Here is a 22,743-nt window from a genome sequence, read left to right on the forward strand (position 1 = left end):
GGAAAGGAAAAAGTGGGAAAAAATTCTTCTTTTGTGATAAAAAGTCACGATTTCCCTACCTGTCCTTAATTTACAAATGCAAATTAGGATTGGGATTCGGTTCGGCCAGGCACGAGGATTCATCCGAATCCACATCCTGCTGAAAAGGGCCGAATCCTGTCTGAATCCCGGATATATACTCCTACCCTCATTAACATACAAGCATGCTGGGAGTTCCAGTTCCCCTGATTTCAACCTTTGGCTAAAACCTCCATTTTTACCCTCCGTTTGCCAGGGCATCCACTTAAAACATTATTTTTCTTTTCCCGGTGACAATGTATAATATTGAGAAAGTCATAACTCATGGGGGTTGTGACAGCGATGCGGATGCAGAATAAACAGTTATTGGGAAATACTATAAAGAGCAAAGCGAGGGAGGCGCTGACTCGTTAGGACCCCAAGTGACGAATATGATGGATCACTGCACCACAGACAAGAAAGCTCTTATTCTAAACAATGGACTTTATAAATAAGCTCTTTATGGACCTATAGAGTCACTGCAGGATTGGCATGAAATAAAGGGGAAATAACCCATAAAACAGTAAAAAGGTCACATAAGGTAGATGTTTAGGGGACTGCTATGCTGAGCCTACTGTCCTACCTTGTGGTAACATCATTTCATAGTAAGTTAGGTTGAAAAAAGACTAGGGATGCACCGAATCCAGGATTCCGCCTCTTTCAGCAGGATTCGGATTCGGCAGAATCTTTCTGCCCGGCTGGACCAAATTCTAATTTGCATATGCAAATTAGGGGCGGGGAGGGAAATCATGTGACTTTTTGTCACAAAACAAGGAAGTAAAAATGTTTTCCCCTTCCCAACCCTAATTTGCATATGCAAATTATGATTCGGTTCGGTATTTGGCCGAATCTTTCGCGAAGGATTTAGTGGATTCGGTGCATCCCTAAAAAAGACACACGTCCATCAAGTTCAACCTTTAAGTCTATATATAACCTGCCTAACTGCCAGTTGATCTAGAGGAAGGAACAAAAAACCCCAATTTGAACTTATGAGCTTATGACCCTCTTGTTCCTGTGAACTACAACTCCCAGCAGACCCCAATAGCCTTTCCTGAGTCTGAAATTTGTAGTTTTTCCCAACTAGGCTGCCAGTTCGATCCCTCGGAATGACCGTGAGTAGTGAGGAGCATATTTGTCCCGTTTCGCTTCCCCGAAAAAGTCACGAATTTCCCGTGAAATTTGCAAAACGGAGGAAAATTCTTGCAAAAATTTGTGATACTCGAAAAATCGGCGCCTGTGTCAATTTTGAACAAGCGTCTGAAAAGGCGTTCACTTAATTTCGACGCAGGCCTTAACATCAATGGGCGTCCGAATAGCATTGATGCACGCCGATTAAGATGCGAGCGACTTTTCAGACGCGCGTCCAAAACTTATTGACGCAGGCGAATTTTCACCGCAAATTTATTGGCTTTGCCGAAAAAAATTTGAGAAACGGCAAAAAAATTGGTGGAAAATTCGCAAAAAAAGGCATTGAAGTGAATGGGTATCAAAAACAATTTCCACGTGACAATTTTTTCACACGCGCAACAATTTTTTTCGCGCCAAATGCATTAAGTTTATGGGAGTTTTTTCTTAAGGTGACTTTTTTATCCAAATGCATTAAAGTCAAAGGGCTTTTTCTTGTTGCGGCAACATTTTTGCCACAGTTTCACAAAAAAAATTGCAGATGGCGAAATGAAGAAATTTGCAGTGAATCCATGGCTGGTGAAAAAATTTGCTCAACACTAACTGTGAGCACAGACGCCAATACAATAAGTCACTTACACTTAGAATAACACGTTCCCCTGCGCTTTCTTGGTCAAAAGTGTAAAGTCTCCTTTTAAAATGTTTAAAATAGACTGCAATACCCTTGCTGCCATGGCAACGGACGGTGCTGCCAACTGCCAATCATAAAAGTGATGTACAGAATGTAAAGAGATTTATTATGATTTTATATTTTCTTAATAGGTTTGATCCAAGTCACCCTTTCAGTATGGTGAGAACAGTTCGTTTTAATGGCGGTTTCTTTAAAGGAGAAGGAAAGCTACCGAAGCAGTTTATTGCCAATAGATAAGCAACAATAGTACAAGCTATAACACTATATTTATTCTGCAGAATGCTTTTCCATACCTGAGTAAACAGCTCTAGAAACTCTCTCTATTTGTTTAGGATAGCAGCTGCCATATTAGATTGATGTCACTTCCTGCCTGAGTCTCTCCCTGCTCACTCATAGCTCTGGGCTCAGATTACAGGGAGGGGAGGGGGAGAGGGGGAGAGGGGGAGAGTGGAGCAAACTGAGCATGCTCAAGCCCGAGCCCTGGAGGTTTAAGCTGAAAACAGGAAGTCTGATACAGAAGCCCATGAGTACACAATAGAAGGAAAGAAATGATGTGTTTCTTTTGACAGAGGACTCAGAGCAGCATTACTTTGAGGGTTAACTTATATAGACCTTTCTGATAAGGCTTATTTCATTTTAGCCTTTCCTTCTCCTTTAACCCCCTCAGATACTGGGGCCAGGGGCTAAGTAGGGGTAGAAGGGGCAATGGGGCAGTCTCCTTGGTACAATGAAATGTATATAACCTCTATTTCGGCTCAATAAATGCCTTCCCAGACTAGCACCAGTAGAACCAGTAGAACATGGGATTACACTGGACTCTCTTACCCAGAATGGGCCTTCACAGTATGGAAGAGGAAGGTGAGGGTGTTGTGCAACTACACCTCTCTTACTTCTATACCAAAAAATGAAGATGGAGTGCACCAGAGGTTATAGCAACAAACCAAAGAAACGTTTATTTAACATCCACTGCATTGCGAAAGTTGTACAAATTGCTTACGTTACTTATTAAATGACTTTAAAACGTACACAATTTATATAAACTTACAGAAGCTTACGTAACTTATCAAGCAATGACTTCCCAACTGTCCCGTTTTCTGCTGGACAGTCCCGATTCTGACACAGTCCCGGGTTTCTTACTGAAATGTCCCAAGTTTCTTTTTGATCTCCTGCACAGACGTCAGAAAAAGATACAAAGTTTCTAAAACTTAATTAAAATAAGAGGCTTTTTGGCAGAGAGCTAAGAACACTGAGCAGTTGCACTTTTCTACATATACATATACATGTCTAACAATTTAAGACAAGCAAAGAAACAATTTAAGATACGCAGGTCTCTTGGGGAAACTGTGACACTGCTTAAAGGGCAATTTCAGCTTCATTAGCAAAACTGTTAACTGGAACATAAAACATGACCCTAAAACTCCCAGAAAAGTAATTTTCATAACCTGCCAAATTTTGTAAAATAGACATGGTAATTAGGGGGTGTGGCCATAAAATGGATGTAGTCAAAAAATTACTACGTGCTGCTGATGTTTTTGAATGTCAGTGCAGAGAAGCTTCACAAGAGCACCAGGGGCAAACTCCCCTGACCACCAATGAATGCAAAAACCTATGGTAAACTTTATTGCCCCTAATTAAGCACTGCGTATCTTGACAGCGCTATATACAGTAAATAAATGATGATGATAATAAACTAATTGACTTATTAGCACATGAATTCATTATTTTTACTATATATAGGAACTACTACTGACTAGTTGTTGATCCACATGGCAAGATTAGTGGGCCCCTAAACTTGGGAACAAACATTTTCCATGAACATGTATTTCAGCTACTGAAAGATATTATATTATAGATAGTGATGGTCGAATTTATTTGCCAGGTGCAAATTCGTGGCAAATTTCCACGTTTCGCGCCAGCGAATCAATTTGTGAAATTGCTTTGAAAATTTCCCCTCTAGCTGCCCCCCCACACATTGGATCAGGGGATACACAAACCCTAAATCCCTATTCAGCAGCCTCAACACCCTTAGGGCCTTTCCTATGCTGGGGCCTAAGTCCCAGGCTCCCCAGCACCAGCCACTCCCTCCTGAAGTGGAAGTTCAAAGAGAAAGCTCCACCCTCTGCCAACACGAAAGTGTGACAGAAAGTGGTCATCCGCTTTTGGGCCAATGATACTCTTATGCTAATGAGAACAAATAGATACATCCTCTTCTGCCCGGCAACTAGGGAATAAGGAAGTGTACAGATTTAAAGCCATAGGGGAACCCTATGAGTCCCTACTAGGGTTGCCACCTGCCTGGTTTTGACCTGGACAGACGATTTTTTGGTAATTTTTGGAAAACCGGGCAGAATTCCCTATGACTGAAGTGGCAATCGGCCAGTTGCCACGTCATAGCCCTGCCCCTGACATCACGACCCGCCCCTCGTACATCACGGCCCTGCCCCCGTTGTATCACATCCCGCCCCCTGCCTGGAGTCAGATCGGGCAAAAGGTGGCAACCCAAATCCTTACCTGTATATTTTACAAATCAGAAACAATCAGAAAAAAAAATCAGAAAAAATCAATGTAAATGTTATCATTCTGCAGCACTTACAGTGTATATAGTATTTCATGAAACAGCGAAAAATTCACCAAATGCATTGAAGTCAACAGAAATTTTTTGACACGCGACAACATTTTTCACCCACTGGAGTCTATAAGCGTCTTTTTTTACTGTGAAAAATTTCATTCATCACTAACATATATAAGGTATAGTATTAGCATAGGTGCCTCATTTTGGGTTTATGTGTTATATTTTCAGAGAAGGATTGGGGCGAATGGACAAGTTATTACAATTTCCGGGCAGTGTATTTGTAATACCAACCCCCGGCCTTAGCTGGTATTTTACCGACTTTGCAGACAGTAACCCTACCAGCAGTTGGAACCCTGGAACCTTTCAACATGGCAGCTCCCGGGCTCTCCTGCTCCTTTAGAAACACTTACGTGAATCGTAACTTTATGAGCTCCGTGGTGTTTGGCACAAATATGTGTGAAATGGTGAAAATACAAGCAATGTGTGCCCACAATTGTGCCTGTGTCTGTAAATGAGCCCCTTCAGTATCAGCCTGACAGTCAGGAAGCTGGCAGTTGTCTCTTTAACAATTTATATTGTTTTTCTTTAAAGTTATGGGCCCCAGTGCTCGTGCTTTGACCCGTGTCCCCTCTGTGTGTAACTTCAGCCCTGGCTGGAATTTACTGTCTATATGTAGAGGTTAGAATAAGGGGCCCTTGTGGAGCCCCTGGTCTCTGTAGCCAAGGGGTTTTATGTATGAAAGACAAGGACAGGTGTCCGGCTCAGACAAGGGCTAAGGTAACTAACTTCAGAGGAGGACATAAACATTAAAGAGAAGTCTGGCACCTTCACGACTGGGCTGAAGCTCTGAAACTTTAGATCAGATACCCAAATAAGGAAAAAAATATACAGATATGGGACTTATTAGGGCTAGTCCACAATCGCCTCGTCTTTTGAGCGACTATCTCCCCGAAGTGCCTCAGCGTTTTTCCCCATAGGTTACAATGAAAAGTCGCCTGCGCTAATGCACACGCGGCGATGTGTTTTCAATAGTCATCCGAAGTTGCCTTACTATAGAAAACGCATCGCCGGGTGTGCATTAGCGCAGGCGACTTTTCGTTGTAACCTATGGGGAAAAACACTGAGGCAGTTCGGGGAGATAGTCGCACAAAAGACGAGACGATTAGTCGACAGGCGACAAAATCTGCCCAAATCTCCTTGTGTGGCCTTACCCTTATCCAGAATATGCTGGACCTGGTTTTCCAGATAAGGGATAATTCCATAATTTGCATCTTCATACCTTAGATCTACTAGAAAATCATGTAAATAAACCCAATAGGCTGGTTTTGCTTCCAGTTACAAATAATTATATCTTAGTTGGGATCAAATACAAGCTACTGTTTTATTACTACAGAAAAAAAGGGAATCATTTTTAAAAATGTGGATTATTTGATTATAATGGAGTCTATGGGGGACAGCCTTTCCGTAATTTGGAGCTTTAAGGATAAGGGGTTTCCTGTATATTAAATTGTTAAATAAGCAATCCAAAAGCTATAGATATACAGTGTCCCTCCTGTACTGTATGACCGCCTCCTGCATGAACTGCCCCGGCACAAACAGACCATTAAAGTAGCTATCAGGGTGCTTGGACGAGTGGATATGATATACTGCCGTCAGCTCTTATATTTCAAACAATCACAGAGAAGAAGAAAAATCAATGTTTAACAGAAATCATAGAGCGCTGATACGTTACAGCATCTCTGCACATTTTCTCTCTCTCTCTCTCTCTCTCTCTCCAGCAACTGGGTTCAAATTGTTTTTCAACAGCCATAATGGCTTCAACTTCTATTACACGTAATCATAACGCGGCTTTGCCATTCTCTTAAAACAAACAGAGAATTATGTTGAGCGGCGGAGCTTGGCGCAGACACTGTTATCTGAAAGAGGCAGCACTGGCTTCAATCGTTCAGCTTTGGCAAGTGGCTTTATCTGCCTTCAACAACCGCCCTGTAAGCCCCAAGTGGGTCACCTGGATAACTAAAGTATAGACACACGCTGAGGACAAAAAAAAAACCTGTGGATAATGGGTAATAATGAGCCAGGTTTCGCCTTGAAAAAACACACCCATAGAACAATGGTTGAAAAAATTTTGCGCGGCAAAAAAAAAACATTAACGCGTGGCAAAAAATCTGTCACCCATAGAATTCAATGCCAAATTTTTGGCAAACAGATCAGATTTTTTTCACTAATAATGGGCCCATGAGCTGTAGTTGAACTACAAATTACAGCTTGGCTCTGATACCAAAGGGGTAATGATGCCTATCCTGGGATTGTTCTTTTTTTGGGAAGTACAGCCAAAAAAATTTCTGGCCCAACTCAATACAGAGCATTGTCGAATTTGAGTTGCTGTGAGTATATGGGAAAGTGGTCCAATGGCCTGACTCCAGAACTGACTTTAGCCTGAAAGTAAAAAAATAAATAAATCTTCTTGGGGAAATCAGATCCTGGGAAATTAAATCATGATGATCTGTAAAAAGGTGGATGTATCCCACCTGGCCAGTTTTTCACCAGCCTAGCCAGTAAAACACCAGCCAGAGCTGGAAATGTGTTGTAATCCTCAATCATTCTGCCTCTAGTCCACCAGCTCCCCTTTATCTCCTCAGCACCTCTGTAACCCTTCCCTGCCCTTCCAAAATCTCTGCCCTATCCTCCACCTTATGTCATAGCTCCAACCCTTATATTAGCATCACATCAAAAAGAAGCCACCGAGAACACAACACAATGAGAACAGTGTTAAAGAACATCAACAGTCTGAGGAATAAAGGGCACCACACCAGCAACAAACAAACGAGTTGGTGACAACACTGATGAAGAACCACTTCAATCTGATTAGTCAGGAGCTTCAAACCAGGAATAAGACAATAATATGAAATATTAACACTTAATGAAGAGCCTTACCAATCTGAGCAATCAGGAACATCACACCAACTAGAAGTCAACGAGATGGCAACATTAGTAAAGGACCTTTCCAATGTAAGTTATCATGACTATCACACCAATAAGAAGCCAACAAAACAAGTGCAAAATATGTAATGCAGAACCTATACAATTTGGATGGAAACTAGATGACAAGGAAATGATAACAACAAGAGAAGAACTTGTCCAGTCTGAGGAATTAGGAGCATTACAACAATAAAAAGCCAATAATATGGCAACACTACTGAAAAACCTGTCCAATCTGAAAAATCAGGGTCATCACACCAACATGAAGACAACATCAAAATGACTTAACTTATGAAGAACCTGTCCAGTCTGTGGAATCGGGAACATCACACCAACAAAAAGTCAACTAGATGGCAACACTAAAGCAGGGCCTGTCCAATGTAATCATGAATAGCCCACCAATATGAAGCCACCAAAATGCAAAGCATGTAATGTAGAACCTATAAAATCTGAAGGCAAAGATGTATCACAAACAACAAGGTGGAAATAAGATGATAATGAAATGATAACACAAAGTGAAGAACATGGCAAGTCTGAAGAATTAGGAGCTTTACAACAATAAGAAACCAATGAGATGCCAAAACTAATGAAGAAGCTGTTCAACCTGAAAAATCAGGGTCATCACGTCAAGAAGAAGACATGTTGCCAACAAAATGACACCACTTATGAAGAACCTGTCCAGGAATCAAGAGCATTACACCAACAAGGAGCATGTGAGATGGCAACTGAATGAGGAGCATATCCGAAGGGGCCATAATACCAAAAGACAGTGAGTCAGAAGGTGATGATTTAAATCTGGCACAGAAAGTAGAGGAGACCCACCAGGCAGAGAACAGGAAGGATATTGAGTTGCCAGCAGAGGACAAGGAAGTCACTGGTATTATTCTTCATGTGAAAGTGTCTCCAATGTGCTGTGTGAGGTAGAGACTTGCACACGTCTGTTTTTTAAAACCCGCACCCAACCTGTACCTGCTTTCACCAAGCCTGACCCGAACCTGCTTAACTGCCTTGGCAACTCCACAAATTTTCACCCAACCGGCTCCCCACAGTGATCGTCGTTCCAACCAGAAATGACGTCACATTGACCGAAAGTGACGTCACAATGAGCTTTTTTTAACCATTAGGACCCTTGGAATTTTTGTTTCCCCTGCATTAGCCACCTGTTGCCCACCACTGCAGACAATCGGGAACCCGCGGGGCACCACACAATGGGTCAATGAAGAATAATCCGCCGAGTCTCAACCCTATTGTGGGGATTCCGCGGGTACCCGACCTGATGCAGAACTCTAGTTTGAGGCTATTTATATATGGCTGTGTTTTGCAAGACACAAATTATTCATCACCTCACATAAACTCTGCAACAGGTCTCTGTCTCCCAAAATATCCCATTGCAATCAAGTGCCCCCCAATTACCTCAGCTTCCCATGTTGTGAGCAATTCCTCGGACCACCGGGGCCAAAATAACCTTGTTTTCCATTAGGCTGCATTTTTTTTATAAACCTCAAACCAGCAGGCTACATAATCTACATTCCAGAAATAGTGCGGAGCAGATAAGGCCATCATTTACAGTATGAGGAAATCCTGCGTATCTAATATATGGTGCTATGTGTGGAAATGCACCAGGTATAGCCGTACAGTACACAATGGAATTATCTTTATAATGAGATTCCTTCCAGCACTCGCAATCATTTTCAGAAAACAAGTGCAATGTATTTAGGGACATAAGAACAATAATTAGCAAGCGGGGCACATAGCAAGCTCAGCTTTTTTCCATCACTGGAGACAAACAGGAAAACACACACTTCTATTCCCACATCCCCCCATTATGTGCACACACCGATAATGCCTGTGCTCAGCACTTATCCCATATGTGTTTTACAGTCAGTAAAGTGAATATGAATTTGCATTACATTTCTAAGTTTGTAAAACATGTCTCTATAAATATGAATGTGTTCAAGGCAAAAACAGCAAGCCTCTCCATTTCTGTCAGTGAGATGAAAGCAGAGCAGGCAGTAACCCTTCCAACACTTTCCTCTATATATATTAGGTACCTATCTAGTGCTACCAATCCCTATTTCTGTAGGGAAATTAGAGAGAGCAGACAGTAACCCTTCCAACACTTTCCTCTTGTCTCTATATATTAGGTACCTATCTAGTGCTACCAATCCCTATTTCTGTAGGGAAATGAGAGCAGAGCAGACAGTAACCCTTCCAACACTTTCCTCTTGGCTCTTGGTACCTATCTAGTGCTACCAATCCTCTAGGGGAAATGAGAGCAGAGCAATGGCGTAGTCATGAGGTGACCTGGGGTACATGGAGGTCCCCAGGCACTTCAAACTCCAAAGTTCACCATGCACATGCATTATTTGTTGCAGAGCCGGGCCGCGCTGGCCAGTCACCCTAGGCAAGCCGGGCAGTCGCGGCGCCGGCTTAGCGTGCGCATGCGCGAATGGCTGCTCGTGTGCGCATGTGCAAATTACCACTCTCACGTGTGCATGCGCGAATTGCCGCTCACGTCCGCTTGCGCTGATTAGAGTTCTTGCGCATGCGCACAAGCGCATGAAAGCTAAAATACCACAGATAGTCGGGCAGAGAAGGGAACCGGACTAGAGGTAGGTGACAGAGGCGGTACCTCCACTGTGCCTACTCTGCCTACCCCTAGTTCCGGCCCTGATTTGTTGTTGGCAGCACATCTGGGAGGTTGAGTAAGTGCTGGAAACCCCAAAGATTTTATGGCCAGATGAAGATACTCCACTGCTTCCAATACTTTTGCCTTGTCTCTGTCCCTACCACAACCAATCCCTTTTTCTGTTGGGGAAATAAAAGCATCGCAGGCAATAACACTTCTTGCCCTTTCAGATTGGAATTTTCAGGAAAAAAAGTCAGTCTTTTAGGTTTACTCTCTCCTGCCGATTTTCTCCCAGTCTCTCAGCTGTATCCAAAGTCTCCAAAAAAAATGTAAACAGATCAGCAGCTATGGTGATAGAGCCCCAATGTCTTCCCATTGTCTTCTCCCCTATATATTACAATTTCCTAATTCTGTAAGGGAAAGTAGAGTAGGCCTTCTAGTGCCTTTTCTCAAGTCTCTGTCTCTTGACTCTATCTCATACAGTATTCTGTCTAGAGTTGCCCAGTTATCCCCCCTTCGCCCCATGTTCACCTTATCAGTGCCAGATGGGGTCGGGGGGTTGCTTGTGCAGAGAAAGCAAACTGGAAATTCAGCTCTTAAAGTTACCAGGAACAGCTTTTTGCCAACTCACTTCATTGGCACAATGCCCCTGGGGTTACCAGCCGAGCCTAGTCAAAATACTTTATGGTAAAGGGGTGATCCCTAGTTGTTCCACCCTTAGTTCTCCTCAATTCCCTCACCCAACTTCCCCTCTATCCCACAGCTCTACATACCTGCCCTACCAACCATATCCCCACCTGATGCGCCCCCTTATATCATGGTCCCGCCCCTCAAATCTCCTCCCCATCCCTTGTTCCATATTTATCAGTATATATTCCAACAAAATGTGTCAACCCTAATTATGCCACAAGAACCCTACAAAGTCAACGTATGGTGCAAAGTGAAAGACTCGACTATTTATATCCAATATCATTAAATACCTGGAGTTTTGAATACGGGGGCTATATCTCTTATCGTTTTGAAATCAACTGGCAAAACTCCTTTCAGACACATAATTTATAGCAAATATTTCCTTTTCTCTATATACCGGAGTCAGGGAACAGATGGCAGTGCGTTAAAAACATTTTCAGAGAACCTTTACACATAAGTCTTGCAGTACAATTAAATATGGGTTAGTATAAATATCTGACATCAACACCTAGAAGCACAAAAAGCAACAAAGCAGTAAATTGTTTATTTTTCATTATTATATCAATTTGTAACAAAAAAAAAATTAAAACAGAAAATATCGGATATCCATTTTTAGTGAGTTAAACAGGGGCAGCCATGGAAAATTGGGCAGCCTTTACGGTCACTGGGGAAGGGGGTCTGGCCACAGCTTGGGTATAATGGAGGTGTGGCTTAAATATTATAATTTCTGAATATTGGGTTGAATGCTTTAATATAATCTAGTTTGGGGTGTATGCTATTCAGACAAATAACCCAACAATCCACGTAAAACAAGCGCAGAAACTCAACAAATCTAAACCGTTTACCATTAAGGTTGGTGGCGGGGATATTAGGAAACTTTGCACGATTTTGGAAAATGAAGCGAATGCCACTGGCGATTCACATTCTTGCTGGTGGGAAGGCATTTCAGGGAGATTAGTCGCCCGCAGTAGCGAAGATTTATTACTAAATTCCCAGAGTGCCACCAGCCTAACCCCAGAATATAGAAAAATCTTCAACCAAAAATGTATTTATTTCTTGGAAAACTCATTACAGGTAGTGATGGGCCAGGCGCGAAATAGCGGCAAATTTACACGTTTCACTGCCGGCGAATAAACTCGCAAAATTGCTGTGAAAATTCGCCATCTAATTTTCAGCAGTGTCATAGTTTTTTGACACCAGCGACAATTCAGACGCCGGCATCAATTAAACGAACACCCATTGACTTTAATAAGCGTCAATAGTTGCTGGCAACGATTTTGACACCCACAAATTGACACCCATTTCAAAATTCTCGTTTCGCAATTTTTTTGCCATTTCTAACCGAAACGGGACAAATTCGTCCATCACTAATTACAGCTAAAATGTGACATGTCTACTGAGGACATTCGGCAAAATATTCTACTAAATTAAGAGATCCAAACTTCCAGGATAAGTATAAAATATAGATTTGATTTATACCAAATGGGAGAAATGTGAAGTTATACAAATATGGACTCAAATAAGATCTACCAACTCACTATATTACATCGGCCTTTGAGATTCCAATTCAATTAACCTCGCGAGTTGAAAGAACCAGATATTTATTTTATAACTCTCAGACTGCACATGTGAGGTCACAATTGAACACGAGTAATTATAACCTACGACAAGCAAAGAAATGATTGATGTAAATGCAGGTGGGTGCTGATCCGCCTGTGGGTGTCTGCTGATACCAATCAGGGTTAGAAACCGCACCTCTTATATCTGGATATTTTTTTTATCGATTGTCTTGCTTCCATCAATACCACAGGAATGGGGAGGGATATCTCCTTGGCACAGCTGGGGGAAGGTGGACACCTAGGGCCAAATTTATTAAAGGGATAATGTCATGGGAAAAATTTTTTTTTCAAAATGAATCTGTTAATAGTGCTGCTCCAGCAGAATTCTGCACTGAAATCCATTTCTCAAAAGAGCAAACAGATTTTGATAAACTTCAATCACTCTTTACTGCTGTACTGCAAGTTGGAGTGATATCACCCCCCCTCCAGCAGCCAAACAAAAGAACAGTGGGAAGGTAACCAGATAGCAGCTCCCTAACACAAGATAACAACTGCCTGGTAGATCTAAGAACAACACTCAATAGTAAAAACCCATGTCCCACTGAGACACATTCAGTTACATTGAGAAGGAAAAACAGCAGCCTGCCAGAAAGCATTTCTCTCCTAAAGTGCAGGCACAAGTCACATGACTAGGGGCAGCTGGGAAATTGACAAAATGTCTAGCCCCATGTCAGATTTCAAAATTGAATATAAAAAAATCTGTTTGCTCTTTTGAGAAATGGATTTCAGTGCAGAATTCTGCTGGAGTAGCACTATTAACTGATACATTTTGAAAAAAACATGTTTTCTGATGACAGGATCCCTTTAAGTTTCAAATGATAAATTCGAATTTATTTATTTTTTTTAAAACTCACAAATTCAAATTTAAAGCACCAACTCGAATGTCAATTCAAATGTGAGATTTATCACACCTCGAAACAGTTCTAATTTCAATATTCGCCACCTAAAACCTGCCGAGTTCATTTCATAGGCAATGGCAGAGGTCCGTTGAACCATTTTGAAGATGTTAATTGTCTTCCTGACATTTGTGAGATTTTTTTCAATGAAATTCTTTGGGACTATTCGACTGAATAGTGAATTTTTTTTTTTACTCTAATAAATTCGAATGTACTCACAACTCGAATTGGAGGTTATTTATGAAAAAAATTGAACATCTTATCTAATCGATCGAATAGAAACGACCCAAAAATTTTAAACCAAAATCGAATCGAGTTTTTCTCCGGAAAAAAACTCAAACGTCAGGAAGGCAATTAACATCTTTGAATGATTCAATGGACCTCTGCCATTGACTTCTACCTGAACTTGGCAGGTTTTATGTGCCGTATATTCAAATTAGAGGGTCGATATGTGATAAATCTTAAATTTGAATTCAAATTCGAGCTGTTGATTTAAAATTCGAATTTGTGACTTTTGACCAAAAACAATTTGAGAATTTTGAATTTACCATTCGAACCTTAATAAATCTGCCCCAAGTCTACTAGAAAAATCATGTAAATGATAGGCTGGTTTTGCTTCCAATAAGGATAAATTATATCTTAGTTGGGATCAAGTACAAGCTACTGTTTTATTATTATACAGAAAAAGGTAATCATTTTTAAAAATATGTATTGTTTGATTATGATGGTGGGATGGCAAACAGAGCGCTTCGTTTTCCGAAGACGCCCAAAGTTTCCTCATGAGGCAACTTCAAGCGACTTCGGAAAACTAAACGCTCAAAGTGCCATCCCGCCGGCGATTTTCATTCTAGCGAAGGGGAAGGCAGTTCGGGGAGATTAGTCACCCGAAGAGGAGGAGATTTGTTTAACGAGCGACTAATCTCCCTGAATCTGACCGTGTGTCTCTGCCCTAAACAATAGTAAATGGAACATCTTTGAGTTGAATGAATGGCTGAATGGATGGACAGATACAACTATGGAGATAGATACCAGAGATAGATCAATGCATGGATAGACAGCTAGGGGCATATTTATCAAGGGTCAAATTTCGAAGTACAAAAAACTTCGAAATTCGACCATCGAATTAAAAAACTTCGAATTCGAATTTTTTTCATCGAATTTGGCAATCCTACGACAGAAGGATTTTTATTCGATGTGTAAAGACTTTGTTGAAGGTCCCCATAGGCTAACATAGCAATTCGGCAGGTTTAATTTTGCGAAGTATTGAAGTCAACGTTTTTTTAAAGAGACAGTACTTCGATTATCGAATGGTCGAATATTCTAACGTTTTTTACTTCGAATCGAAGTCGAAGTAAATTCAAAGTCGTAGTATCCTATTCGATGGTTGAAGAATCCAAAAAATTACTTTGAATTTCTAATTTTTTTACTTTGAAAATTCCCTCGAATTCACTGTGACCCTTGATAAATCTGCCCCTCAATGTACATGGAATGCAATACTCCTGAGCTTCCAGTTATGCTTTTCATCTGCACTGCATCCTGTGCTGCCCCAGCTGTTGCTAAACTTCACCTCTCAGCATCAACCAACAGCTGCAAAATCCCTAGTGGCAGATGCCTCCTGATCCGTTATGCCCACCCTGGCTGAGGCTCTATCCATAAGAAAAAAGAAATTGCCTAATAAACCTGTACAAATGTTCCTGCTTTAACCACAACCAACCCCACTACAGAAACACACTTTGCTGTTCTCACATATTAACCAGATATGTGATATAGTTATCCATGAATCATGAAAATCTCCTGCACTTTATCTGCGTTAGACCGGCTGCAAGTCCATGAACATCAGAACTTGAGGGACACAATACAATATATGATTAGCAAGTCAAGAGTGAAGAAAAGGAGAAGACGTTCTTTTTTTCTGAATAGAAGAAAAAAAAACCACCTACACAGTTGGATTAGTCATCACCCCACCCATAACACTTGCTAACAGGCCCCGTTCCACGGGTTAAAGAAAAATTAATATCTGGTTACGATTTGTGGAAAAAAGAAAACAGAACATTTGCCCCAATAGATGGAAATGAAGATCTATATTAAAGAGGGAGAGGTCCAAGCAATCAATCAGTAATTCCCTAACTGTGCAGTTGCCCTAATCCAAATGAGCTTGGAGCACTAGCTGGGGGGTTTTCTATGTTTTTTATTGAAAATATGAACATAATTTACAGTAACATTTCATACTTCCCAACTGTCCCGTTTTTAGAGGGACAGTCCCTCTTTTGACAGCTCAACCCATAGTCCATCATTTGTACTGGAAAGTCTCGTTTTCTCTACATCCAAAAAAAGAAACAATGTTTCTAACTTAATTGGCTTTAGGCAGAGAACCCAGAACAGCCGCAGCTGCGCATAAGATACTTTTGCAACAACTTCTAGATTAGCAAATAAGTAATTGTAACAATATAAGACAACAGGTCCCTTGGGAAAAGTTAGACTCACAGCTTAAAGGGCAATTCACTTTCATTAGCAAAACTGTAATAACTGAAAGAAAAAAAAAACCCCACAGAAATATGTTTAAACTTTCATAACCTGCCAAATTTTGTACAATGAACATGGTAATTAGAGGGTGTGGCCACAAAAATGGGCGTGGTCCAAAAAATTAGCCACGCGTCACGCACCAACTTTTTTGTCCATCTTTTTATTTCCAAAATGCTTTTTGAGGAAGTGGGCTATCCACGAAACGCGTCAAAGCTATTGAGCTCACTACGCTCTGTTCTTACATTTTAATGCATTTCAAATAAATGGGTGTTTTTAATTCGCTGGTGCTTCGTGTTTGCAAGAATTTCCAAAATGTTGGGAGGTATGACATTTAGGGATGCACCGAATCCAGGATTCGGTTTGGGATTCGGCCTTTTTGAGCAGGATTCGGATTCGGCTGAATCCTTCTGCCGGGCCGAACTGAATCTGAATCCTAATTTGCATATGCAAATAAGGTGCGGGGAGGGAAATTGTGTAACTCTTTGTCACAAAACAAGTAAGTAAAAAATGTTTTCCCCTTCCCAACTCTAATTTGCATCTGCAAATTAGGATTTGGTTCGGTATTCGGCCGAATGTTACACTCACACAGAACCAACCCCCCCAGTCCACTGGCCAAATATCCTGATGGATAAAACAACAATGGGACAAAGGCAGTCTCAATCTTATGAAGAGTCCATGAATTCGCTGTGGATTCCCAGCAGGAACAAAGAAGAGACAGAACTATATACAACCAGTTGGGGCTCCTGGTGGCCTGAAGGAGTAAAATCCAATGAGTTGAGTTTGGTATATCTGGAAAATTCCCAGTCCCACATAAGAACAAAGTCTAACCACAAAGGTCCAGCCTAAAGGCAATGTAGGTTGAGATATGAGGAACAAAATGCCTATTTGCTCTGCTAGATAGTCCTGGAAGCCCAGTTTGTAGGTCATTTAGCAAGAGATTTGGGGTGAACTTATATGTGTTGGAATGCATTTATATTAGGGTTGCCAGAAAACAGATTGGCCTAATTATCCTGCCTTATTCCTATTCATTCCAATGGGCTTCCCCAAGAGGCCATCTAGAAATGGTGTATCTTTTAGCATTTTACAAATAGATAAATGGCGATTTTACACGTGGAATTTACATGCAAAGTTTTTTTAAAGAGTGGCAGCTTCATAAACACGTTCAATGATCTATGGAAATTAAGTAGATACAACCAGCATGAATTTAAAAAAGAAATCAAATAGCCTTTGTGACATCACTGCCACAGTATTTCCAGGTCACGTTATAGATTAGGGCATGTACTAGAGATATTAAGTTGGATTCTTATGTTAATGATGCACAATCTAAAGAAATCAGGTCATGCTGTGATAATGTAACTGGTCATACCTTCCATTCCAGAGCACGGTGATATAATATGCTGCCGGATCATTGATAGGCTGATTGCAATTTCATACACCCGCAGCTAAAGTCTTGTGAAGATGAAATGAATGTCTTGAGAGCTTTTGATCCCAATCAGGTCACTTCTTTCATTTAACATCTGAAATCCATTGTTGAATATTTCATGAACTTTAACAAAGATTTTTTTTTTTTTTTTGCGGGTTTGGCAAATTCCAAATTCCAGCCCTGAAGCTGCCATTGGAGTGAACAGCTATACAGCCTTCTACAGATATGAAATCCCAGGACGGATTTATTACATAGGTGCTAAATTGAGCCAGTGCAGTTGCCCATAGCAACCAATCAGCAGTTGTTTTAGTCAATCTACTAAAGACTTCCATATATGGGTTCATATGGTATGATCTTCTACCAATAGGCCCACCATCCAATGTAAAGAAGAACATACAATGGGTCACATACTATATGGCCACCCTTCTATTGTCTCCATCATTCATGTGAAGAGCCCAAACAATCAAAACAGCAGAAGTAGAAGAGGAACTGTAATGACCACACTTATGGAGAAGGAACTTGGAAGCTTGAGAGAGACTCTACATTTTAGACCCTCTACACAGCAGAAATAGAAGAGGAACTGTAATGACCACACTTATGGAGTAGGAACTTGGAAGCTTGAGAGACTCTACATTTTAGACCCTCTACACTCGATGATGGGCCCAACTAGATACTGTAAGTGATATGTGATACCATTTACTCAGAATGGGCACCAGGGGTTCTTCCACAAACCATAACAATCGACTTAAACAGGCCAGTACAGTTCCACAATAGAATATAACTAAATATTTAGTAGCAATAGGTTACACACAGAAGCTTGGGTTACAATACTCACAGGAGTGCCATCTTCATCAATTATAAGGACCTCTCATGTTGACTGTCAGGGACCACCTCTTCCTTTAATCTAAACACATGGTAGATTCCTGCACTAATACTCCTTTGTGGAGGCTGCTTACTGCAGAAGAATATCATCTTATACCTCAGTCTATGGACAAACCTACTCCCTTCTTTCTTGACGGGGTATGTCCAAGAGATTAAATAGGACCCCAAACCTTCTATAGTTACATAGTTAAATCAGATTGAAAAAAAGACAAAGTCCATCAAGTTCAACCCCTCCAAATGAAAACCCAGCATCCATACATACCCCTCTTATAAATTATATACACTCATATCACAATAGTCTTTGATATTATGTCTGTCCAAGAAATCATCCAAGCCCCTCTTATAGTCATTAACTGAATCAGCATCACAACATCACCCGGCAGTGCATTCCACAACCTCACTGTCCTGACTGTGAAGAACCCCCTACGTTGCTTCAAATGAAAGTTCTTTTCTTCTAGTCTGAAGGGGAGGCCTCTGGTACGGTGATCCACTTTATGGGTAAAAAGGTCCCCTGCTATTTGTCTATAATGTCCTCTAATGTACTTGTAAAGTCTAATCATGTCCCCTCACAAGCACCTTTTTTCCAGAGAAAACAACCCCAACCTTGACAGTCTCTCCTCATAATTTAACTCTTCCCTCCCTCTAACCAGTTTAGTTGCACTTAGTCTCTGCACTCTCTCCAGCTCATTTATATCCCTCTTAAGGACTGGAGTCCAAAACTGCCCCCATACTCCAGATGAGGCTTCACCAGGGACCTATAAAGAGGCATAATTATGTTTTCATCCCTATGCAGAAATTTTCTTTAGTAGCCACAGAATGACACTGCCCAGAATTAGACAACGTGTTATCTACAAAGACCCCAAGATCCTTCTCATTTAAGGAAACTCCCAACACACTGCCATTTAGTGTATAACTTGCATTTATATTATTTTTGCCAAAGTGCATAACCTGCATTTATCAACATTGAATCTCATTTTCCAGTTTGCTGCCCAGTTTCCCAACTTAGACAAATCACTCTGCAAAGTGGCAGCATCCTGCATGGAACCTATAGTTCTGCACAATTTAGTATCATCAGCATAAATAAAAACAATACTTTCAATACCCACCTCCAGGTCATTAATAAACAAGTTGAAAAGCAAGGGACCTAGTACAGAGCCCTGCAGTACCTTCAAAGGATAATTCCCTGCACCCTTCAACTAACAAATAAATATATATATATGTTACCCAAAGACCCCAAGTTGAATAAATACAATGACATAAGCAGACTCCAAAACTCAGATCCAACATGATTTCATCCTTTTTCATATAAGGTTCGTCTCCAAAGATATTTATTTTAAATCTAGAATTGCAGGCTTGTTAGAAATGTACACCCGTTGCATGGTGTGGTTTGCATGAATTAATGACCAGAGAAGAAGTCGAGCAGCACTGCGAAAGCCTTGCCAAACACTGACTCATTGATTATATGTGAGGTGTTCATTTAGACCTGACATTGGCATTTTCTTACCCATTGGTTCCACACAAACATAACATTAGCGGGTAGCACTGGAATGCCTGCTCTTGGGGTAAGGAGACCATGCTTTTAGACGCCCTGGAGTTGCTTACAGAAAATAAAAAGACTCCTGAGGTTAATTAAATGAAACTACAGACTGTGATGCCATAAAACATAGATAAAGTATTCTATAAACTGACTTCATGAGTTGACAGCTTCTAACGAGGAGATCCCCTCTCAATCCATTAGAGATGCAACAATTAGCAATTTTTCAACTATCGCCAGCCCTAACTCACCCCGTTGCTAAGCTTGTCTATGGTTTTTATGACTAGCCCTAGAGTGATGTCAGAGACAGACGTAGAGTGATATCAGAGATAGGAAAATATTGGAGAGGAAAGAAGATACAGGCAGTGACCTCACAGGAAGGGCTGTGACAGACTAATGATGTCACAGAAGAGCAAAGGCCCTGAAAGAAATTAGACTCATCACTAATGAAAAGAGTACAGTTATGGGACCTGTTATCCAGAATGCTTGGGACCTGGGGTTTTCGGAATAAGGAATCTTTCCATAATTTTGGATCTTCATACCTTAAAGGAACAGTAACACCAAAAAATGAAGGTGAAGTAATGAAAATATAAGGTACTGTTGTGTTACACTGGTACAATTGGTGTGTTTGCTTCAGAAACTCTATTATAGTTCATACAAATAATCTGCTGTTTAGCTATGGGGGCAGCCATTCAAAGCTAAAAAAAGGAGAAAATGCACAGGATACTCAGCAGATAACAGATAAGCTCTGTAATATACTATAGGATTCTTCAGAACTTATCCGTTATCTACTGTGTACCCTGTGCTTGAATGGCTGCCCCCATGGCTACACAGCAGCTTGTTTATATAAACTATAGTAGTACTTATCTGTTATCTACTGTGTACCCTGTGCTTGAATGGCTGCCCCCATGGCTACACAGCAGCTTGTTTATATAAACTATAGCAGTACTTATCTGTTATCTACTGTGTATCCTGTGCTTGAATGGCTGCCCCCATGGCTACACAGCAGCTTGTTTATATAAACTAGAGTAGTGATTATCAGTTATCTACTGTGTATCCTGTGCTTGAATGGCTGCCCCCATGGCTACGCAGCAGCTTGTTTATATAAACTATAGTAGTACTTATCTGTTATCTACTGTGTATCCTGTGCTTGAATGGCTGCCCCCATGGCTACACAGCAGCTTGTTTATATAAACTATAGTAGTACTTATCTGTTATCTACTGTGTATCCTGTGCTTTGAATGGCTGCCCCCATGGCTACACAGCAGCTTGTTTATATAAACTATAGTAGTACTTATCTGTTATCTACTGTGTGTCTTGTGCTTGAATGGCTGCCCCCATGGCTACACAGCAGCTTGTTTATATAAACTATGGTAGTATTTATCTGTTATCTACTGTGTATCCTGTGCTTGAATGGCTGCCCCCATGGCTACACAGCAGCTTGTTTATATAAACTATAGTAGAGTTTCTGAAGCAAACACACCAGTTTTACCAGTTCAGGGCAACACTACATTATATTGTCATTCCATTAAAAAGCTTTCATTTTTTGGTGTTACTGTTCCTTTAAGTCTACTAACAATCATGTAAAAAATTACATAAGCCCAATAGGATAGGTTTGCCTCCAAAAAGGATTCATTATATCTTAGTTGGGACCCAGAAAACAGAAATCAATTTTAAAAAGTATGAATTACTTGGTTAATATTGAGTTTCGGGATAACAGATCCCACACCTGAATTTCCTTGGTCCAAAACCAACCTGAATAATGCCCAGAATTATATATAGCCCACCTTCAAGGTCTATTTACTCTTTCTGTGGTCAGATATAAGATGCAACACCCCAGTTCCATAGATATCATTGTGTCTATCCTTGATCTGAAACGGAAACGGCTGAACAACACAATTGGGGCTCATTCATCAACACTGGGCAAATTTGCCCATGGGCAGTTACCTAAAGCAACCAATCAGAGATTAGCTTTTTAAACCCAGCTGCAAGTAAAACAATGAATGCAGCAATTTGATTGGTTGTCATGGGTTACTGCCCATGGGCAAATTTGCCCAGTGTTGATAAATGACCCCCAATGAGTATTCTGACTGGTACAGAGTCACTGCTTTTGGGCTTTACTGTATATGTGCAATGCAGAATTCCTTGTTGTAAATATTTATACATATGAATATTAAAGCAAACATATTAAAGCAAAATATTCATTGTATCCTTAAAATTATACACCACATTTGACTTTCTTTTCAGCACCTTTTCTTGCTGTTTTGGGGCATGAACCCTGTGGGGCTCCACCGACTGGCATTTGTAGGGAGAATGGAGGATAGTAGTTTCAAACCATGGACAGTACAGGTATGGGACCTGTTATCCAGAATGCTCAGGTAGCAGATCTTTCCGTAATTTGGATCTTCGTACCTTAAATCTACTAGAAAATCATGTAAAGATTAAATAACCCCAATAGGCTGGTTTTGGTTCCAAAAAGGATTAATAATTATATCTTAGTTGGGATCAAGTACGAGCTACTGTTTTATTATTACAGAGAAAAAGGAAATCTGAATTATTTGATTATAATGGAGTCTACGGAAGAGCGTCTTTCCGTAATTCAGAGCTTTCCCGATAATGGGTTTCCGGATAACGGATACCATACCTATAATAGGAAATGAGCTCTGCAAAGTCTGTTTTGCCCACAGTCTACAAAGGGCCCTGCCCAACAGGTATTTGCAGATATTTACATGTTATATACCCTGCAATGCAATTGTTATTAGGAGTAACGATATTTGCAGATTGCTTCCAGCTTATTTTGCATGAAACTTGCAGCAGCTTTAATGATTGCACTTAATGAGTCGGTGCAACTCTATGATTCATAAGCCTCTTCATTTATTTACCGGCCCTGGTTGGAGACGAGGGCACACGAGCATGGCCGCTTGCTTTTCTTTCTCGCACAGCCAAAAAAATGAGCTATCATACTATTCTGTAAGGCAAATGAATAAATAATCAGCATCTTCCTTGTCTTCCCAGGGGACCAAACATGCTGAGAGGGGACATTTGCCATTTTGGAATACGAATGAGCCTTAACAGATGACTGATTATATATCAGCTGCAACTGCTGAAAACGCTGCTATT

Source organism: Xenopus laevis, chromosome 2S (genome assembly GCF_017654675.1).
Source record: "Xenopus laevis strain J_2021 chromosome 2S, Xenopus_laevis_v10.1, whole genome shotgun sequence".
NCBI classification, from domain to species: domain Eukaryota; kingdom Metazoa; phylum Chordata; class Amphibia; order Anura; family Pipidae; genus Xenopus; species Xenopus laevis.